Source organism: Schistocerca piceifrons, chromosome X (genome assembly GCF_021461385.2).
Source record: "Schistocerca piceifrons isolate TAMUIC-IGC-003096 chromosome X, iqSchPice1.1, whole genome shotgun sequence".
Lineage (NCBI taxonomy): Eukaryota > Metazoa > Arthropoda > Insecta > Orthoptera > Acrididae > Schistocerca > Schistocerca piceifrons.
In genome coordinates, this window is record NC_060149.1 from 569,180,753 (window position 1) to 569,201,696 (window position 20,944).

Below are 20,944 nucleotides of genomic sequence, written 5' to 3' on the forward strand. Positions count from 1 at the left end.
TCAAAATATGTTCCTAAACCACTCAACTGTTTTCCACCTTTCTTGGTATAGGTATCACTTATTGGCTCGAAAGGGCTCATGTCAATACATTTGACATGAGTCGGTGTGGAAGAAGCCATGGGTAAGAAGCTTTCTAAACCGCTGGAACTATTTCAGTCAAATTTCGTACAGATATCAGTTACGATCTGGATAGAGATCCTGAGCAAGCAAGAGCCACCAGCGCCCTGTCACAGTGTGGGTGATAGTGTGGAGAGAGGAGGGGGAAGGAGGAGATGGACTGAGAGAGGGAGAGGAGTAAATGGACAGAGAAAGGAGGAGACGGACTGATAGAGAAAGGAGGGAAGAGGAAATGGATGGGGAATCGGTGGTGGTGGACAGAGAGAGGTAGGAGGAGGTGTGGACAAAGAGGGGGGAGAAGGGGATGGAAATGGAAGGAGAGGAGGAGATTGACAGATGTGGAGGGAGGAGATGGACAGAGGGTAGAGGAGCAGATGGACAATAGGGGAAGAAGCAGGTGGACAGAAAGAGGGGGAGGGGTAGATGGACAGTGGGAGGAACAGGAGTAGATGCGAAGGCAGGGGGCATGAGGTGAGGGGTAGAGAGTGGTGTGTAGAGGAGGTGGACAGAGAGAGTCGGTGGAGGAAATTCATATAGATTTGCGGGGGGAGGGGGGCGGGGGGGGGGGGGTAAGTAGGAGAGATGAATAGAGAGAGGAAAGGGGGAGATGGGGTAATAGATGATTGGAAGAAAGATATACCTGGACAACATTGTTTACTCAACCAGTAGACTTATAAAATTCGTTCTTTTAAACCGAATCATTGCGTGTATTATCGAGTGGAAGATAAATCTTGCTGTAATAAAAATTTGTTAGATCATATTATCACATTTTGTGTTTCAGAAATATGTGGTATTAAGAATACCAGCTGTCTTCAGTCATCCAGTATGCGACTCCGTGTCCTGTTGTTAGAAGTTCATTGTCAGAGAACTCATCTAAACATACATTCCTATCTATGATAGCCATTTCAGTGTTGTCGCAATCCTTCCCAGAGTGAAATAAATGAGAATTTCTTCACACATCACCGCCCTCATAGTATCACACTTCGTGGCACGTGTAAACACTTATCACATGCACATAAACACTTTAAACGCTGTTCACTCGGTTCTTCTTAGCGATTTTATAGTTGGCAGAGAAGAAAACAGGAACGCGTCTGGGTAGCTTCTTTCTAACTGTTTTATTGCTCGACGTTGAAACTCCATAAAACACATTTCCCTCCGTCTTGCTGCAAGCAAAGCACACAAATCTGATTTCAGTACCAATAATGTGCAGTCAACTGTTAGCACAAAACAAAATCCACAGCGCCTTTCGCCATTTAAAATGAGCCTGCTTTTTACTACGAACTTTTATGTTCTCCCACATTTCAATTTCATATTTTTTTTTTTTTTTGCTCTGCAGGATTGTATGAAGGCCCCGTTATGCAGACACATAGATTTTTCTTACTACTAAGACCTTAAAAATACGGAAAAAGACGAACGCAGGATAAAATCGTCCCTGTCACTTCCACGACGTTAGGCAACGTAAACCATTATTTTAAATTACTCTCAGATGAACCATGAATCCAGAACCACGCGACACTTGAAAATATACTGTTCCATTTGTCGGGGATGTAGATGATCATTTTTGATGACTTCACACGTAGAGACTAGATGAAGAAGCTATTTCATACAAGAGGTAACATTTAGTGACTCGGAATCATGGAGTGGAAATGGTGTCGATAAGAGGATGTTCGCAGGCTGCCTAGAATTAAACAGTAGATAACGCACTGGACAAGCATATTTCTCGTTAGAACATGGATGTATGAGACTTCCCCACACGGTAAAGGAGTAAGCGGTTGTCTCGGAAGTAACACCGCAAAACAGGACGGCGTAGTACTTAAAACACTGGACTTGTATTTGTGAGCGGCAGAATACGACTCGCCGTCGGGATACCCTGACAGAGGTTCACGGAGTGTAACCAAAGTCAATGCATGTGAGTACCGGGATTTTTCAGGTAAAATCCTTGTCTGTCTTAGCTAGCACTCTGTTTGTAAAACTTATGCTGACGAGACTATAAACTTTGATTACAATCTTTTCTTGACGTAGTTGTAGATGGCGTGCAATGCTAAGGAAAGTTAACTTATTTTGGGGAGCACGTTGTTTGTAAATGGTCCTGCATAGCTGATTACTTCTACCTGTGTACAAATCTAGGCAACGACATCATCAGTTTTATGCGAGGACAAGGAGAAAATTACGTAGACGGGCACAGAGCGCCGTCCGGAGTGGCCGTGCGGTTCTAGGCGCTACAGTCTGGAGCCGAGTGACCGTTACTGTCGCAGGTTCAAATCCTGCCTCGGGCATGAATGTGTGTGATGTCTATAGGTTAGTTAGGTTTAAGTAGTTCTAAGTTCTAGGGGACTGGTGACCTGAGAAGTTGAGTCCCATAGTGCTCAGAGCCATTTGAACCATTTTTAAATTTGGCACAGAGATAGTAACGAATACCCTATTCGTCGTGCGTCATTTTGTAACAGTTGCAGCTGCTGGCGATTCGCGGATGACTAGTCCGATTCCCACCTTTTGCAATTATTTATCACTTTAAATGCCTAATTTCTCGAAGATTCAATTATTTGCTCGTTCATGGAGTGTGGGAATTAACTCGGAAGTTCTATGCATGTTTAAATAGGAGCACTCTCTACTGAGAATGTAGCTTCAACTTTATCTGTACTTCAGCGTGTGCTCAATAAACATGTTTTCAGAGTGACATACTACTTTTCGTGGACGATCCTGATCTCGTAACTTGAACATGATTACGTATTCCGCGTGAGAGTATCAAAGAAACAGCAGTGAGAAACTTCATTTACTGAATTATTTTCTTTTTAGAGCATTTTAAAATGTCCATGTCGTTTGTGTTTTGATCATATGGAAAAATTGGAATAATGTGCCTAAAGAAAATACTTTATTATGGACAGTTAACAGGCAAAACGAAAAGTCAGTCTACCTAAAGGCATTTACTCCCACTGAGAAAACAGAAATTTCCATTTTACTGTGCAAGAAAGAAGCTCTCTATCCACAATGAACCCAGAAGTACTTGTCCTCCAGTCCTATCCTAAAGTCAGCAGTGATGACACACCAGTCATGCTGCTGACAAAGTTTTGTGCCAGCCCAGTGTATGGAATAAATAGGAAATGTCGTGTGGCTTGGGCCTCCCACGAGTAGACCGGTCGTGTGGTGCAAGTCTTCTGAGTGAATGCCACTTCGCTGACTTGCGCATCGACGAGGATTGGATGATGATAATGAAGACAAGACAACACCTAGTTCAAGAACGGAGAAAATCTTCGATCCAGCCGGGAATTGAACCCGAGCTCCTTTGAATGGCATTTCATCCCGCTGAACATTCAGCTATTGAGGCGGACTGTAGAATAAATAAAAAACTAAAATAAATACTAGAGAAACTTTGTGTTTTAGAGATTAACAGGTCAGTTTAGAGTAGCAATAAGTCTGTCAAAGCTGTGAAACTTGTAAACATACTTGACAGATGTAGACTAGCGTCTCTAGACTTCTCAAATCTATTTGACCCATTATAGCTACTTTAGATACTATAAAGCACAACCTGGCAAATTCTGATGCTAACATTACAGAACTACTTTATTTCATAAAATTGTAAATTAGTCTAATTACTTCAGATTTAATGATTTAGCCATAGCGAACAGTTTACCTAGGATATTAACTAACATTCTCATATATAAGATACAGAAAAAATTTATTTTATCACACCATCCTCTGATAAAAAATATTGTATAATACCAGATGTATGTAGATAATTCAATAATTCTTCACCGAGGAACATAAGAAGACAGTAATAACACAAGCAAAAATTGAAATTATTTGTTCAGTTTCAAACATGACAACATTAAATTTACTGCGGAACTTGAAGACAACAAAATATTAACTCTCAGGACCTTAGACCAGCAAACATAATACATCATGCCACAACCAGTAAAAAAATATATTGCTTTCAGATCTATAGTACACAGAAAGGTCATAGTACACTTATGTTCAGTACATTTAGAAAAATAATTAAATGCAATGGAAGTTTCCCTAAACAAATGGATACACTTCTCACAAAATATTTTCTCTTTATCAAAAAACTGAAAAAACTAGTGACAAAGTGCTTACACGCTCACACGTTTCCGACAGGAACAAAAATAAATAACATGGTATAGAATTTGTTGGCAACCTTTCATGTTAAGTTTCAAAAGGTTTCAAAGAATTCAACATACACATCAGGTTGCATACAACAGAATTTCTTATTTCAGATACTGACGAAACCAAGCAACATAGAAAATTTAGAAAAATTTAGAATGTATAAGACAAGCAGCCAGAAATGTCTGTTTCTGTATTCGACAAAATTGCAGGAACTTTAGACTGGCGTTTAATGAATTCTCACAGCTTTTCGTCTTCAACAAAGAAATTAATGAGCAGTAGCCGTCTATTTCCTTGAAATCGGACGTACAGTTGGCCATATTGATAAAAAACTGTAAATCTTATATATGCAACACGAAAGCCGCAAAATAGATGTTTTAGAACATTTAGAAACTTTCAGACACAAAATTATACGAACACAACAAATACATGACGAAAATATGAAGAGCGAATGTACTGGAGTTGTCAATGCTAACAAGAAACTTCGGTCTACGGAATCCACTCCATTGTAAGCTGTTATTTCAATTAATTCTCATCTGTTCCTTTTAAAATTAACTGGTTACAAAATTTTTTGTAATTCTTTCTATGACTCAAGTCGTTAAGCTTCACATAACATTCTCTTACTTCTAAGAAAGTATTGTCAGTATTGATTCTGTAACGCAGTTTATCTATAGAGAAGAGTTGTTTTAAGTGAATATCTTTGCTCGTGTGCGATGTTTAGTTTCTATGTTTTCAAGCGTTAGTTCGATGACGATATATGTGCAATGACTTACAGGAATTTCACCATGGATTACCAGTGAAAATGCGCCATTATTTTATAGGACCATAGCATATGTATAAAATTTATGTGTCTTGATTGTAAGTTTGTAAAACGGTGGCCCGTTTCGGTTGTTCAATCATCTTCGGAACTGAAACTCACAAAGTAAATTGTAGTAAGTAAAAAGTTATGCATACTTACAATACATGGGGAAGAGTATTGTGCGTTGGGACTGTCTTCAGGCTTTTTTCTACTACCCTCAGTCAATTTGACGACGTAATTTTTCCAGTGTATTTTGCTTAATTTGGTTTAAATACCATAAATTTAATCATTTAACTTTGCACACCGTTGTGTCCTACAGCACATCTGCGTTTATCCCTATCATAAATAGTAACATCAGAGATAACTGAGTAGCTTTAATGATCCTGTACTTGTTTGTACCAAATCTCATAAGCTATTCACCGTAACAATATATGAATACTATGTTCTGTGTTACTTTTTCTTCTTATGCAGCACATATTGTAAGTGGGAAGAACTTTTTATGTACATTATTTTTTTCTGGTTTAATTCTGAAGATGTCTACTTGAGATATCGAAGCCTGTCGTCAATTTATGAATGTGCGACCAAGAGAAACAAATTTTATATTGAAAATTAAGTTCACATACTCCACATACTTGGCCATGTCATCACTTTTAAAATTTACTTCATTTCTTACTAGCGCTTATACGACTTTTCTATGTATAGATTAACATATTGTCACTCAGGTTTGACTGCTTAATCAGGTCATGTAAAAACACCTCAGGTGAAACTTTGAAATAATAATGAGGAAGCTCTGGCTCCGAAGCATGTTCAGGAAATAAAAAGTAAAATAGAGAAAATCGAAAAAATTTTACATACAAAAAATATATGTTTTACTGCCTCTCTGTGACACTTTAAGCCATTACATGTTGTTTAAAAACAAAGCAGGATATATATGTGAGACTTTTTGGATAGTTTATTTCTTCATTAACAAAAGTTGGTGAATCGGTGCAATGTGGATGCTCCACCTGAAAGATTTTGTGAAACTGGAACCACAGGCGAAGACACCGATAAAGGGCTTAATTTGGCAATGCGTGACCGGCATTGTAAGATATGAAATAGACAACGTCATAGCCATTAGATGAAAAAAGTGTTTGGTGCATTTCAATTGAAGAAATAATTATCAAATAACTTCGCGGAAGATGAGCGTCGCATTTGTTCAATTCTGATCAAAGAAGAAATGAAGACGAATTTTTCAGAAGCGTTTAGTCAGATTTGAAAAGAAGATTAGGATGTTTCGAGGCGATTAATTACCGCGGATCACTTTACGGCAGCAAAGTAACGCTAGGAAATCTTGGCGTTACACCACACATGCAAATATCGGTTCCATCTGCCTGTTAGGAGGAATATTTTAGTTAAATCTGAAGCTGAAACAAGAAAACAATAAAGTGATATAAGGCTGCTACCTTAACTCGACCGCGCCCGGGTTGCCGGGTTCGATTCCCGGCGGGGTCAGGGATTTTCTCTGCCTCGTGATGACTGGGTGTGGTGTTACGACCTTAGGTTAGTTAGGTTTAAGTAGTTCTAAGTTCTAGGGGACTGATGACCATAGATGTTAAGTCCCATAGTGCTCAGAGCCATTAGCCTTAACTCGATGAAAAACCATGTAATACAAGATTTACATGAGAAAACCGAGTTACCCTCCTTTAGAGACTGACCGTCCAGAAAATCATGCATTGATGCTTTGGCTATGGGAAGTTTGCTGGATTCGAAGTACGAGTAGTTGACGCAACCACGCTGTCCATATGATTTGATCTTTTAAGATGTCCAGTGTATCACGGTTCTAAAGAAATTTGCGACTATTATATATTATGTATCTGCTGAAAAGACTGTGACAGTTGTAGGCCGTCACTATGAACACAATCGGAAACCGAGTTTCAGGGGGTGTTTTCTACTCAATAGAAACACATTTGGTGAACCTCATAAAGCGGAAAAAGCTGCACACAAAAACAACTACATTTAGACCTGAAAAGCGTTCTTCCAAAGAGTGGCAAAGCTATTTTCACGTTAACTGTGTACTGCAATAAATCGAGAAATACGTGGTTAATTAACGGTACGAAGGAAAAGAGTTTCCATAAGGGATAAACCACGATCTGTGACGCATCACATCTAAGCCCCAGCCAGGTGACAGGGTAGCCAACATTTGGTGGCCACCATTTAACCCTTTACCTACCATCGGGCCTCAGAAGCCTGTATGCGATGTTTAATATCTTCTCTGTTAGTAACTATGCATTTTATTTTAATGAAATTTTATGCCTTTTTCTAATTTTTCACGTTAGTCATAATTTCGGAAATATTATATAAATATACCTGTTTCTTCGTGTTAAAGTGCTTGTGCATTTATCCTCCCGTATGGGCCTCGCAGGCCCCTGCAGTTAGATGCAGTATTTCAACAAACAACTGTCTGTCTGCGCAGCGTCTGTTACGTCATTTGCCATTGTTGACTCTCGCTGTTATTCTTTCAGTGTTCAACAGTACTCCTTGTACCAAGTACTCGTTTATTTTGGTGCATTATTTCATAACAATTTACCGTTCTATAAACTTAAAATGCTACGGAGGAGAGAACTATCAGATGAGGAGATAAGGGAATTGATGGAGCAGTCTTGTGATTCCAAAAACCCACCTAGTGAACGTGAATCTTCCAGTGGTGATAATGATGTAGATGTCACTAAAAACACAAAACTACACGAAGATGATGACCATGAAGGATCCCTTTGTGAAGATGGAGAAGAACAATTTAATGCAAGTTCTGCTGAGTGTGACTTACTGTTTCCTCATAATGGGAATAAAATATGGGCTACAGCTCATCAAGCCTGAATTTCGTGTAGGCGGGGCGAAAACGATGTCAGGCGCCTGTTCTCAGCTGATATACGAGTAAACCTACAGAGCGTCATGTTAAAGAGTTTATCTTTTCTGTGATTTTCCTCTTAGTATATTTATTAAATTTCGGGCGTGTTTTTCTGTGTAAGAGGTTTAATATTAATAATAATTAATTTATAATTAATAATTAATTATAAATTCATTCAGCGTGTAGCGCAATAGTTGCCCACTGAACGGCCAGCTACGTAGGTCTTTAACGCATCAGCATCCATTGGTGACTCATCAGGACGGTAGCAACTAGCATATTTAGAATTCTGTCTGCTTTTACAGTTTGATCTTTCAGGCAGCCTAGCTAGGATAACTAGGACGTGTGTGGACGCACGAGGAGCTGGCCGCAGTTCCCGAACAGCTGAATTTGTTTTTGGCTCCAGTTAAACACCTTCAGGCTGCTGACTCGGGGTGTAGTGCTTGACGAGAAACTGGCGCGTCGGATGGGTCACCTCAGGTGTCAATTGTTTTGCCCACGGGTCTGCATCCGAGGCACCTCCTAGTGCACCGACGCAATGGATTCGCCCTTACAGCAGGATGAGTGGCGGTTGGTAAGGCGCTCGTGTCGCTCGAGGCGGAGGGTCAATGTGGAGACTGGCCGCCTGGGCTAGCCCATTCATCCTATGAGTGGACAGGTGGCCGCACCTTCAGCAAGGTCCGAGCAGGCACACCGGAGGAGGGGTTTCCTAGTTATTGGGAGCTCCAATGATAGGCGTGTTATGAAGCCCCTCTGGCAGGTAGCGTTCTGGTTTGGAAACAAAGCCAGTGTACACTCGGTATGTCTGCCGGGGGCACGTCCGAGATGTGGAAGAGGCCTTAGCTGTGGCTATCGAGCGTGCACGGTGCAGTCGTCAGCAAGTCGTGGCTCGCTTCAGCACCAACCACTCCTGTCGCATGGGTTATGAGGCGATCCTCAGTATGTACGTGCCGCTAGCGGAAATGATGAAGACTGCTGGCCTCACGCGCAGGGTGCAGGCTGAACTCGCGATATGCAGCATCGTTCCCAGAGTTGATTGGGTCCTTCGGTTTGAAGCCGAGAGGAGTGTCTCAACCAAAGCAATCGTCGACTCTGTGACGGACTTGGCTGTAGAATTCTAGACCTGCCTTATCATGTGGGAATTTCTAGGACTCCTCTTGAGAGGTCAGGGGTGCACTACACAAAGGAAACAGTTGCTCAGGTACCTGCGCACTGGTGGAGTGTACATGAGAGTTTATCAGACTAGGTAAGAGTTTGAGGTGCTCTGACGAACACTCGCCAGTCGATATACAGCAAGGGAGGTCAAACGATGTTCAGAATAAAGACACTTCGACCGCCAGGAAAGTTCTTGCGCTCAAATCATTATTGGAGCCGAGAGTTGGCGAAACCCGAAATCGAAAGCTCTGAGACATTTAGCAAGTCGTGGACCATATTTCACAAAGACAGACTGGAGGCTATAGGAGGGGCTGTTCATTGCAGTTGACAAAAGTATGGTCTCCGTTGACGTCGAAGTTTAGTGTGGCAGTGAAATCATCTGGTTGCGTTTAAGAGGTGTTCGTGAAACCAAGCTAACTGAATATTTCTACCGGCCAGCTGATTCTGCCCTGTTAGTTCTAGAGTCATTCAAAGAAAGTCTGCAGTCGATAACGCGTAAAGACATCGATCATGCATTACTAGATGGAGGTGACTTTATTCTATGGAGTATAGACTGCGATGTCTACGGATTCATTTTTGGGAGTACAGACCGACCGTAATGCGAAACACGTTTGAACACGTTTTCTGAAAACTGTCTTGAGCAGCTAACTCGGCAGACCACACGCTGTGGAAATATCTCAGACCTTGAACTTATAGACAATATCAGTATAGAAACGGGGATTAGCGATCATGATATCATTATAGCGACTAGGATTACGAAAGTTAATAAATCAATCAAGAAGGATAGGAGAGTGTTTCTCCTAGACAGAACAGATAAGCTGTTTCTAGCATCTCACTTAGTCAGTGAATTTGCATCACCTAGTTCTAGTAAGATGAATGCAGGGTAATTATGGGCAAAGTTTAAGCACACAGTAAATAGTGGTCTCGAGAGTTATGTGCCTAGCAAGTGATTAAAGGAGGGAAAAGACCCACTGTGGTCTAATAACGAAATTCAGAGAATGCTGAGGAAGCAGAAGCTGTTGCACTCTCGGCTCAAAAGTATCGCACAAATGACGACAAGCGAAGGTTAGTGGAGATTAGTGCGTCTGTGAAAATATCTGTGCGCGAAGCATACAATTACTACCACCGTCACACCTTAGCAAAAGATCTTGATGAGAACTCTAGAACTTTCTCGTGTTAGCTAAAGTCGCTAAGCGGGTCTAAAGCTTCCATTCAGTTCATTGTTGACCAGTCTGGTGTGGCAGTTGAAGACAACGAAACGTAAGCTGAAGTTCTACAATTTCACGTTCAAGAAGTCGCTCACGCAAGAGAATCGAACAAACATACCGTCAAAAAAATGGTTCAGAAGGCTCTGAGCACTATGGGACTTAACTTCTGAGGCCATCAGTCCCCTAGAACTTAGAACTACTTAAACCTAACAAATCTAATGACATCACACACATCCATGCCCGAGACAGGATTCGAACCTGCGACGTAGCGGTCGCGCGGTTCCAGACTGTAGCGCCTAGAACCGCTCGGCCACCGCGACCGGCTAAACATACCGTCATTTGACGATCGGACGGACTCCCGTATGGACGACGTACTAATAAGAATCCCTGACCTAGGGAAACAACTGGAAGATTTGAAACCATCCAAATCATCAAGTCCGGATGGAATCCTAGTTCGATTTTACAAACAGTACCCTGCGGCATTGGCCCTTACCTGCCTTGCATTTATCGAGAATCTCTCGCCCAGCACAAAGTCCCGAACGACTGGAAAAAAGCGCAAGTGACTCCAGTATACAAGAAGGGTAAAAGAACGAAACCGCAAAATTACAAATCAATATCCTTAACTTCAGTTTGCTACAGGTACGAGAATATGGAATAAGTTCACAGAGATCGGAGTGGCTCGAAGACTTCTTAAATAATAGAACGCAGTATGTAGTCGTCGACGGCGAGTGTGCATCAGAGACAAGGGTATCGTCAGGAGTGTCCCAGGAAGCGTGATAGGGCTGCTAGTGACTGCTGAATCAACTTGAAAAGTCTGGACGTAATATTACCTAAGATAATTTTTCTACATCTCTCGATTTAGCTAATTATTTATTGTCAAAAGATGCTGTAGTGCGAAAAGGAAAACAAGGCGCTAGCCATCGGTGGTATTCTTCAACATGATCGATCTGTGTCTAATGAATGTGTGATTTGGATGATTCTAGTTGCCAATAAAAAAACGAGACGTTGGACTTCCATAATCAATTTGGAAAAGCAACTAGCAGGGATAATGAAGCCAATAAATTCATTAGTAGCATCGGATCCAGGAAGCGCAGTGAAACAATCAGCTAAGAAAAGTAAAAGATGTGCAAAATGTGTAGAGAAGAAAGAAAGAAAAAGTCAGATTACATGTTGTAAGTGCACCAATCCTGTATGCACGGAACATTTTGCTGTTATCTATAGACCCGGCGCAAATTTGTGTTAAGAATGAAAGCCAGCAGTAAAATTATAGAGACTGAGTTTCTTAAAATCTAAATTTTAGATAAATAAAATTATTTTATTGTTATTATACCTCAAAAGTCGTTCACATCATAAGTAGTCGAAATAGTGCCAATTTAAACAACACGGACCTGAGAGGCCTTCCTAGTAGTTAACCCTATACAGATTTTGTGGGAAGCAGAGGGTTAAGTAAAAACCTTAACAGCATGCACAAGGGTTAGCGATAGCTGCATCTGGATTTTCCTTTTGATCTGAGTTTCTTACAGAAAGAACCCCTCAGAAAAGTTTCTGGTCAGCTAAAGTCCTTTGTGGACTTTGGCATGTACAGTGTACATGGAAATGTGGCCAGCATAATATTTTCCATGATAAACTGACATCCAATACTAATTTTTTAAAAGGCATGATCATAAGTTCTATTTACTGATTTTTCCATCAGATCCGTTGAACATCAGTTTGCTACACAGTTTTGTGATATCTTGATCAACGTATCGCATGTGACACCTTTGAAGTTACAAAAAAACTTACACCATCGTACACATGTTCTAATTACTTTAAACTAAACGGTATACTTTATGACGGTACCCACATACGTGAAATAAATGTTTAACATTTTGTGCAGCATTAGCTCGCACATCGAGACGAGAATAACTTAACTGAAGGTGACGTGGATCGAAAGTAGTGTCAGGGTTTATCCGAAGTAGGAAGAATCCATGACGCAGCCCCTGCTCTTTCCACTGCCGGCTTTCTGGTTGGACTGTCCTGTGACTCATTGCGACTTCATTGCAAACGAACCATTCTCAAAACCATTGTCATAGACGATAGGCTAGCTCATACCTGCTTTGCGTTTTTGCAGCTCTCGTGTATGCAGAATGAGAGATTGTTATACGCAAGGTAACCTCAAGGTACACTCCTGCGCTTTTTGATTTGACAGTTTAACTGGCGCCATCGAGTTTCTTTCTTCTTATTCCCCGTCTTTCAAATCTATCATAAAATACAAACAATACTCATACACGCAGGAAGCGGCATATTAGATCACAGGATACCAGCGGAACAAATCTATGTAAGTCTTTTCTTTGATTTGCAGATTATATTTATTAAATATCGAGTCAGTAGCTTGTTATCGAAATTGGTCTTAAGATTTTGACTATAATGCTATGGAAGTGCCGCATAAGTGACTCATAATACAATATTTCCTCTTTCCATCTGCATACTTCTTACTTTTTCCACGTATGTAGTCAGTTTCAGAACCGTGTAGTCTTGTAAATAGCTCAGCTGACAATAATTTCTACATCCCGAGAGCAGTTCAATGAATCAAAAAGCCGAAGTTGTGAAATATGGATTTTCATGCCTTATATTCGTCAAAGCAGCCCCTACCCTAAAGCTGCCGATATCGACCAAAAGAGGCTGATTGGTTTATGTGAGGGAAGATTTTAAAAAGTGGCAGTGGAGTTTCTATGAATATGGTGCCCGAAGGCAATTATAGACACAAGATGATAGGATGCATCCGAGAGAGAACCACATATCCTGCAACACCATATTATGACAGACGTGTATTTCGTGTGGGAAATGTGGTATCACAGTAATATAATTCTGATACATCTTTGAAATCGTTTGGTTGATCTCGTCGACTTCGTCAGCCGTACAGAGAGGCGTGTTGCGGTTTTCATATCGCATTAACCAATATGTTAATAACTCACGTTTGTCCCGGCGAATAGTGGGTGCAATGGTGGGGACTTATTGCTGTAGAATGGATGATAGTAGCTGTTAAAAGTTCAGTGAATAGTGTATCAAGAGAAATGTATAGCGTTTGGTGTAAAGCTATTGTTTCAGCGTATTCTAATAAAAAATACTATGACTTCATTAGAGTAATTTCGCTGAAAATGTAGGGCTGGCTGCAGCACGTAAAGAAGTTCTTGTTACCTACTGTTACCGGAAATGAGAAGTATTACATGGCTCACCTGAACAGTCATGAAACTGGAGTGATATCATCTAATTCCGTATTTGAGACATGGCAAGTCTGTACTGCTTCCTAATGTTTCCGCAACCAACAAATATACGACAGGGCGTTTTTTGAAATAAATAGTAACATTTTCGACAGTTACTCTGTTGAAAGTGACACATCCTGGATTACAAAAAGTACAGACAACTAGAATAGTCATAATGGTTTCCCGTGGTTCATGTGCTTCTCAACGAAATAAGGAAGTAAAGAGGAACGCTATGTTTTCGGAAGTAGACATTATGAGAACCGTGCCTGTAGCACAGTTATACAGATTTATAATTTAAAACGTCAACCAGCCACAAGTACAGTTTCAAAAGTTCGAATAAAACAAACTATTACCGCTTTCGGATTTATTACAAATTCGCCTTTAGATGGGTCTTAAAGACTTTCCTGATTTCTTGCTTGGTCCCCGTTCTGTATTGTTAACTGCTTTGCACACAAAGATAAGAAAAGCGTTATTCGTTCAAAATGTGGTAAACTTACGAGAGTTCTTTCCTTTTTTGACCTTCATAGAAACATACACGGAATGATTTTTAAAGCTACAAAAACATGAAAGGTGGCAAGAACTGAGGCGGTGTCTGATCCTTTGTGAAAAAGCTGCCAGAAGAAATAAAGATTTGCAGATGTGGGAGAATTTATGACGATGCTAGGACTTGCTTTACATTTTTCTTTCTTAACAACTTGGTGATGTGCATGCCTCTTTGCCACAAAAAGTCCACTGTCTCCATTTTCGTAGCATATTACATTTTCTGATGTCTCTAATTTTCCTAACAGTAATCATACATTGACTGATAGATGATTATGAAATGGTAATGTGATTCAATGGGTACCCCGAAACTTTAGAGTCAAAATTATCCAGATAGAATAGAATACGAACTGGGGTACCGTAAGACAATGAGAAATGGTCGGAAATGAGTATTTAGTTATTTTGTTCAAATAAACTACTTAAATCTTACAGTAATTGCTTGACTCTGGGTTCGAGGGAATTTAGCACACTTTCTTGATGTTAGAGATGTAACTGATGTCCTACCACATTCTTGTAACATTATCCACAATTATTAATTTATTCCAGATGGGATGACACCTGTTGCGAAATTTCTCTATTCACCCCCTCGAAGCGCTACATACTACTGCTTCGTACATTAAATCAAGGTTTGCAGATTGCTTTGACGTGAAATGCTCCTCCCTCAGCAACCAGTCACGAAATGTAAAACCTGCTGAATTCACCTATGGACAAACTGCCAACTATTGTTTATTGTTTCCTAGGTAGCGTGTGTATAGAAAAAACAATTATTTGACAAAACTGACTGGAATACACTCTTTGAAATTCTCAAGGTAGCGGGGATGAAACGCACTGAACGAAAAATTATCGAAAATTACCGGCGCGCAGGTCGCCCAATGTGGCGTCGAATGAAATAAGACTTGCACTTGGCGGCCGAACTTCCCCGGATGGGGCCTCCCGGCCAACGATGACATACACTCATTTCATTTTTTAATTTAAAATTGTGCCTAAAACAGGCTCCCATTATAAGAGACGGAAGACGTGAAAAGGTGGCAAGACAAGCTGAAGCTGGTTTGAGATGTTAGTCCGTACATTAGCAGGCTGTGTAGAAGAGCGAAGATAAATTTGGAAAGTGAATGAATATATAGGAAGAAGAATTAAAATATTTAAGTTCTGTCGATGGGACAGTAATTCTCTCAGAGGCGGCAAGAGACCTGGAAGATTAGTCATATTGGATCTATAGTTTGTTGAGATTAGATTATAAGGTGAAACACTAACACAATAAAGTAAAACATGGCTAACTGGAGGTACTGAATGGGTTAGATTACGAATTGTGCTGTAAAAAGTAGTATCAGCTAGGTATTAGCATGAGCTAGAAGTATAGAGGATATAAAATGATGCCATTAGGAAGACAAGCGTTTCCTGAAATGATGGCAGCCATCAGCCATTAGGTAGAGAAAAGCTTCCTGAAAAGAGAAATCAGTAAACATAGACTTCAAGTGCAGAATTAGGAATTATTTTCTAAATGTGTTAGCCTGGAATGTATTAGTGTATCACAGCATTATTTCACCGGAAAGTGAGGGTGCTTCGGTCGGATTATCGTGACTTTTTAATGTGATACGTCACGAGGATGCACTGAACCACTTAATAATATATGCACAACTGTCCTGAAATCATTCACAGTGCGACCTCTCTCACCACTGTGGTTGTTTACTGTAGTGGTTGTTTACTGTAATGTCACTGGGAAACGGCCACGGGAGGCGGAGTGCAATAATGTCGTGGTCGGGTGGTGGCCCTGACGGTAGTAAATTGTGAACAATAAACAGTTCAGGCAGAAGGAGAATAGAATCTTTAGAAAGGTGATGCTACATAAGAATGCTGCAGATAACGTTGGTATGTTGCATTACTAATGAAAAAGTGCTGAACATAACTGGACAGAACAGAAAATTACGGCATAACTTGGCTAAAAGAAAGGATCGGTTGGTAAGACAAATCTTAGTGCATCTAGGATTTGTCAGTTTGGTAATGGAGGGAAGTGCGAGTGCGTCTACGTTATAGGTGAAACCAAAGATTGTCTACAGTAAGAATGGACAAATGGATGTCGACAGAGATTAAAAGGGTTTGCACAGGACACACTAAACTGGACACTTGCGTCAACACAGTCTTTGTGCTGCATTTCACAACACAAGAATGTTGCAACGCTTGACTCGCTCTGTTTGCTCATGCAAGAACACATGTTACAAGATATTATCGATTTGGGTTACGGCACCTCTTGCACGATTTTCCCTCTAAAGGTCTGAGGCAATTGCTGTGCTTCTAGGAAAGCGAAATATGTTATTAGTTTTACTATGATAACAACCATCCATCATGTTGGAGTCCATTCGAACTGTTGTTCTCACCGAATATCAAATGATTATCATCAGGAATGAACACAGCAACCAGTCGCGCATCAATCTGTAAGTTATTGCAGAGCAACCTTGATTTTAGCTACGGTATAGTCATCATCACTGCGTTCAGTAGAGGGTCATATAGACCCAGAAAACTTGTGCAAGCACATGTTGTTAAAGCGATCGTAAAAAGTCCATAGCTCAATTAAGCTATGACTCGCTACCAGATGCACTGATGATGGCTATACTAAATCTGGAGTCTAGCTGACTCTGCAATAAAATACAAATTTATACGCGAGTGACTGCTCTGTTCATTCTCTCATTTCTCAGACTTGAAATTTAAAAGGTGTGTTAGACAGTTCTCGCATGCCCTTCGTGTAGTGACCCTTTGCGTGGACTTCCCTTAAGTCGCACGTGGGAGCTCCTGCGGCTGCGGGTGTGCCTGCCTCCACAGCAGCCTGCGTCACGAGAGAGGACTAGCAGCTAGATGGACGGAGCAGCCCAAAGTGCGGCCAGCGCTTGCAAGATACATGAAGAGGCGCGCCGCCCTGGCATTTGAGGGATGTGCGAAGTGTGGCTGCGGCGCTGTAGCATGCTAGCGGCGTCTGCGCAATAAAATTAGAGACGTAAAAGACGCCAGCGGCCGCAGTAAAGGCGTACGGCGCACCGCCAGGTGCCGCTGACGTCATCAAAGGTGCGGTGGGCGGCAGGCGGCGGGCGTCGGGCGGCGGGCGGCGGGCGGCTTTACGATAACGCGGCTTGCTGGGCGGGAAACGAGCCGGATCAACCCCAACGCCAATATATAACCCCTGGCCCTTCCCCTCTTTGCTCTTTTCCCGGACGATTGGGAGCGGGGACGTGCCTGATGTTTCATGCAATGTTTAGAGCGAGCCGCGTCCTGGGACCCACTCGAAAACTCATTTAAAATGCACGCCCGTGTAATAACCGTCGCCTCCTTGGAGTCAGCCCTCTCTGTTTATTAAGTAGAGATCAATTTTGAATGAGCTCTATTATTCCGGCGTACGTCACCTGCGAAACATAGAAGTCCTTCTGCCTTTACAATATTCGTCGATTTGTATTCTGTAAACTTCCTTCTGTAGTACTTCGATTGTGATTTTGATGTTGCAGCTACTACATTTCACTTGAGTTTTCGAATGCACTGATTACAGAATAAAAATTGTATTCGAAATCTCGAGAGGAACTGGGTACTTTACTTTACCCGGGTATAACGTCGTCTCTCATTCAGTTGTCCTTTCCTAACTTGAGTCCTAATGTGACGATGAAATCAGATTTCGTCTCTATCTGCCCAAAATTCACCTTTAATCAGTTTGAACTGATATTAATACTGCCTCTGGTAAATTGTCAAAAAAAATTGTCGTAAATTGTCAAAAAAAAAAGAAGAAAGAAAAAAAGACTGGGTAAAACCTTTACCAGCAGCATAGAATGATAATATGAGTATTCTATGCTAGTTAAACAGTGTTAGGAAATAAATGTTACAGACGGTAAGAGGGGCTGAATGACCAATACACGTGAGTCACTCTCTTGTAAACTACTTGCGTTTCGTAATGAACAACTGTCTGATGCATAACTGTACACCTATGAGCCAAAACATGGTTACCTGAATGAGATTTTCATTCTGCAGAGGAGTGTGCGGTGATATGAAACTTCCTGGTATATTACAATTGTGTGCCGGGCCGAGACTCGAACACGGGACTTTAAACTTCCGCGGGCAAGTACTCAAATGCAGAGTGAAAATATCATTCTGGAAATGTGCACCATGTTCTAGCTAAACCATGTCTCCGTAATATCATTTCTCCCACAAGTGCTAGACCCGCAAGTCTCGTACGAGAACTTCTGTGAAGTTTAGAAGGTAAGAGACAAGATACTAGCGGAAGTAAAGTTGTGAGGGCGGGTTGGGAGTTGTACTTCGGTAGCTCAGCTGGTAGAGCACTGGCCCCGAAAGGCAAATAACTCCAATTCGAGCCTCAATCCGGCACAGAGTATTAATCTGTCAGGACGTCTCATTATGATTACCTGCTTAATACTCTGTTGACACCCCTCAGGACGCAATTTAGTTACAATTCTGCGTGGCATGGATTTGACAAGTCCTTGATACGTCTTCGGAGGTATGTGGCAGCAGATGTGTGCGTAACAGCCACGAAAGTCCAGTAAATTGCGGCGCGAAGATTTCATGGGCACAGTCCTGGTGCCCGACTCCGTCCCAGCTGTTTTCCATCTGGTTCAGATTAGGTGAACTTAAAGGCCAAGACGTCAACATAAGTTCACTATCGCGATCATTGAAACACTATGTAATGATTCTAGCCTTGTGTCAAGGACAGTTTTCCTGCTGGAAAATGTCAGCGCCGTCGAGGAAACATGAAGCAGGAAGGGAGATAGGTGGTCTGCAATAATGCTGACGTAGGTCTCAGCTGCTAGGTGGCTTCGACTGCTCTGTCAGATTCGTAGAAATACAGGTGAACTTCCCACGTACCACAATACTGCCAACACTAGTTGAGTCCGTAGCGCTGTGCGTGGTTGGAGCAGTCGTTCGCTTGGATGATGGCTTACCCGGACACGGCAATCGATCTGTTGTTTCAAGAAACGTGATTACTCTGACCAGGTGTCACGTTACCACTGATCCACGGTCCATTTTCGATAATCCAGTGCCCACAGATATTCTAAAGACAATTCCATCACAGGAGAACGTAGGGTTCGTCTGTCGTGGAGGCGTATGTCCAACAATGCGCGTTGCACGATGAGCTACGAAACATTTGTTCCTGCACCACCGTTGTACTCGATCGTAATATCTGTGACATATCGCCGCCTATGCTACTTTACAGAGCGGGTAAGCTTCAGATCTCCACGCTCTGTCATCATGTGTCAATATGACCAAAATAAAACTTATCATAATCAGGACAGGTAATCTGATGTATCCCACTGTTGGCCAGTGACTGGGTCTTATCTTTGCTATTGCAAATACTCTGGTGATAAGTTCTATATCGCTCAGTCAGGCACATAACAGCTTCGTTGTCTGGAGATTGTAGAATTATGACCCCACATTTACTGGGTGTATAATGAGTGAGAGTCACAGCTACCAGCAACAGCTCGTTCTCATCCACTTAGCAAATGCCAAAATCTTTGGACGAGCTGGATTATAATTTAACATTAAGTGATGAAACACAGCTCCGTACGTTCCAGTTTCTAAATATCACTTAATCCTCACAGTTTTCCGATGTTTCACACACCGTCTCTTCCGCTCAGTTTCTTCTTTTATTTCCTGTATTTATTTATTTTATTGTGATAATCTGTGTACCCCATATACTCCGTTGTTACAACAGTCATTTCTATCTTTCACTCTGTTTATCCATCACTTTCATTATGAAATACCTCTTTACGCTTTTCTTCAGTACTCTTCTTAAGTACTAATTTCATTTTATTGGTGTTATTCGTTCAAGTGGCTCTGAGCACTATGGGACTTAATATCTGAGGTCATCAGTCCCACAGAACTTAGAACTACTTAAACTTAACTAACCTGAGGACATCACACACTTCCATGCCTGAGGCAGGAGACTGAAGCCCCTAGAACCACTCGGCCACGCCGGCCGGCGATGAGTAACATCTTTTTCAAAGTTGTTCACCAATTTTGTACGTTCTTTGACAACGATAGATAGTTAAAGTCTTATGATGGCCTTCTAAGTAGAAAATCAGTTTAAGAAAATGAATTAATGCTGTATAGCATACACTATATTATCTTTTTCATTTATAGTTACGTTGTTCTACCAAGAAACCACGGAAAAATCAATTTACATGATAGAATAGTATAATATATTTTGTTTTCAGAGTAAAATTCATTTGTCAGCTGCTGGCCGACGTAGCCGAGCGGTTCTAGGCGTTTCAGTCCGGAACTGCGCTGCTGCAACAGTCGCAGGTTCGAATCCTGCCTGAGGCATGGATACGTGTGATGTCCTTAGGTTAGTTAGGTTTAAGTAGTTCTAAGTCTAGAGCACTGATGACCTCAGATGTTAAGTCCCATAGTGCTTAGAGCCATTTGAACCATCTGAAGTTGTCAGCTGCACAGTCAGAATATTTATTTCATTTAACTGGTTTCGACGGACTGAAGTGTCACTGTCAGTAGCTTAAAAAAAATTGGAAAATATAAATCATTACAAGACCAAACCTACATGCAAAATACGTGAAGGGTATTACAAACTTTTACCTAACGTTGACTTAGCAGACGTCAGTACCCTGGTCAAAGAACCACAATGCCATGACATATAGTAAAATGTTCACGGTGCATGCGCTAATTATAACCACAGATCGATATGTTAGATATAAGAACACTTCCAAAGACGACAGGTTAATCCCTCGAAACCTGTGTGGCTTAGTAAATATTCCGACTGTGCTGATGACAACCGAATATAATTCTGAGAAAAAGCACCATAGTTGCTGTAAAATAACAGCTACGAATAAAATCATGCATAATTTATTGTTTTCAAGAAAGCACTTGATACTGTAGTCAG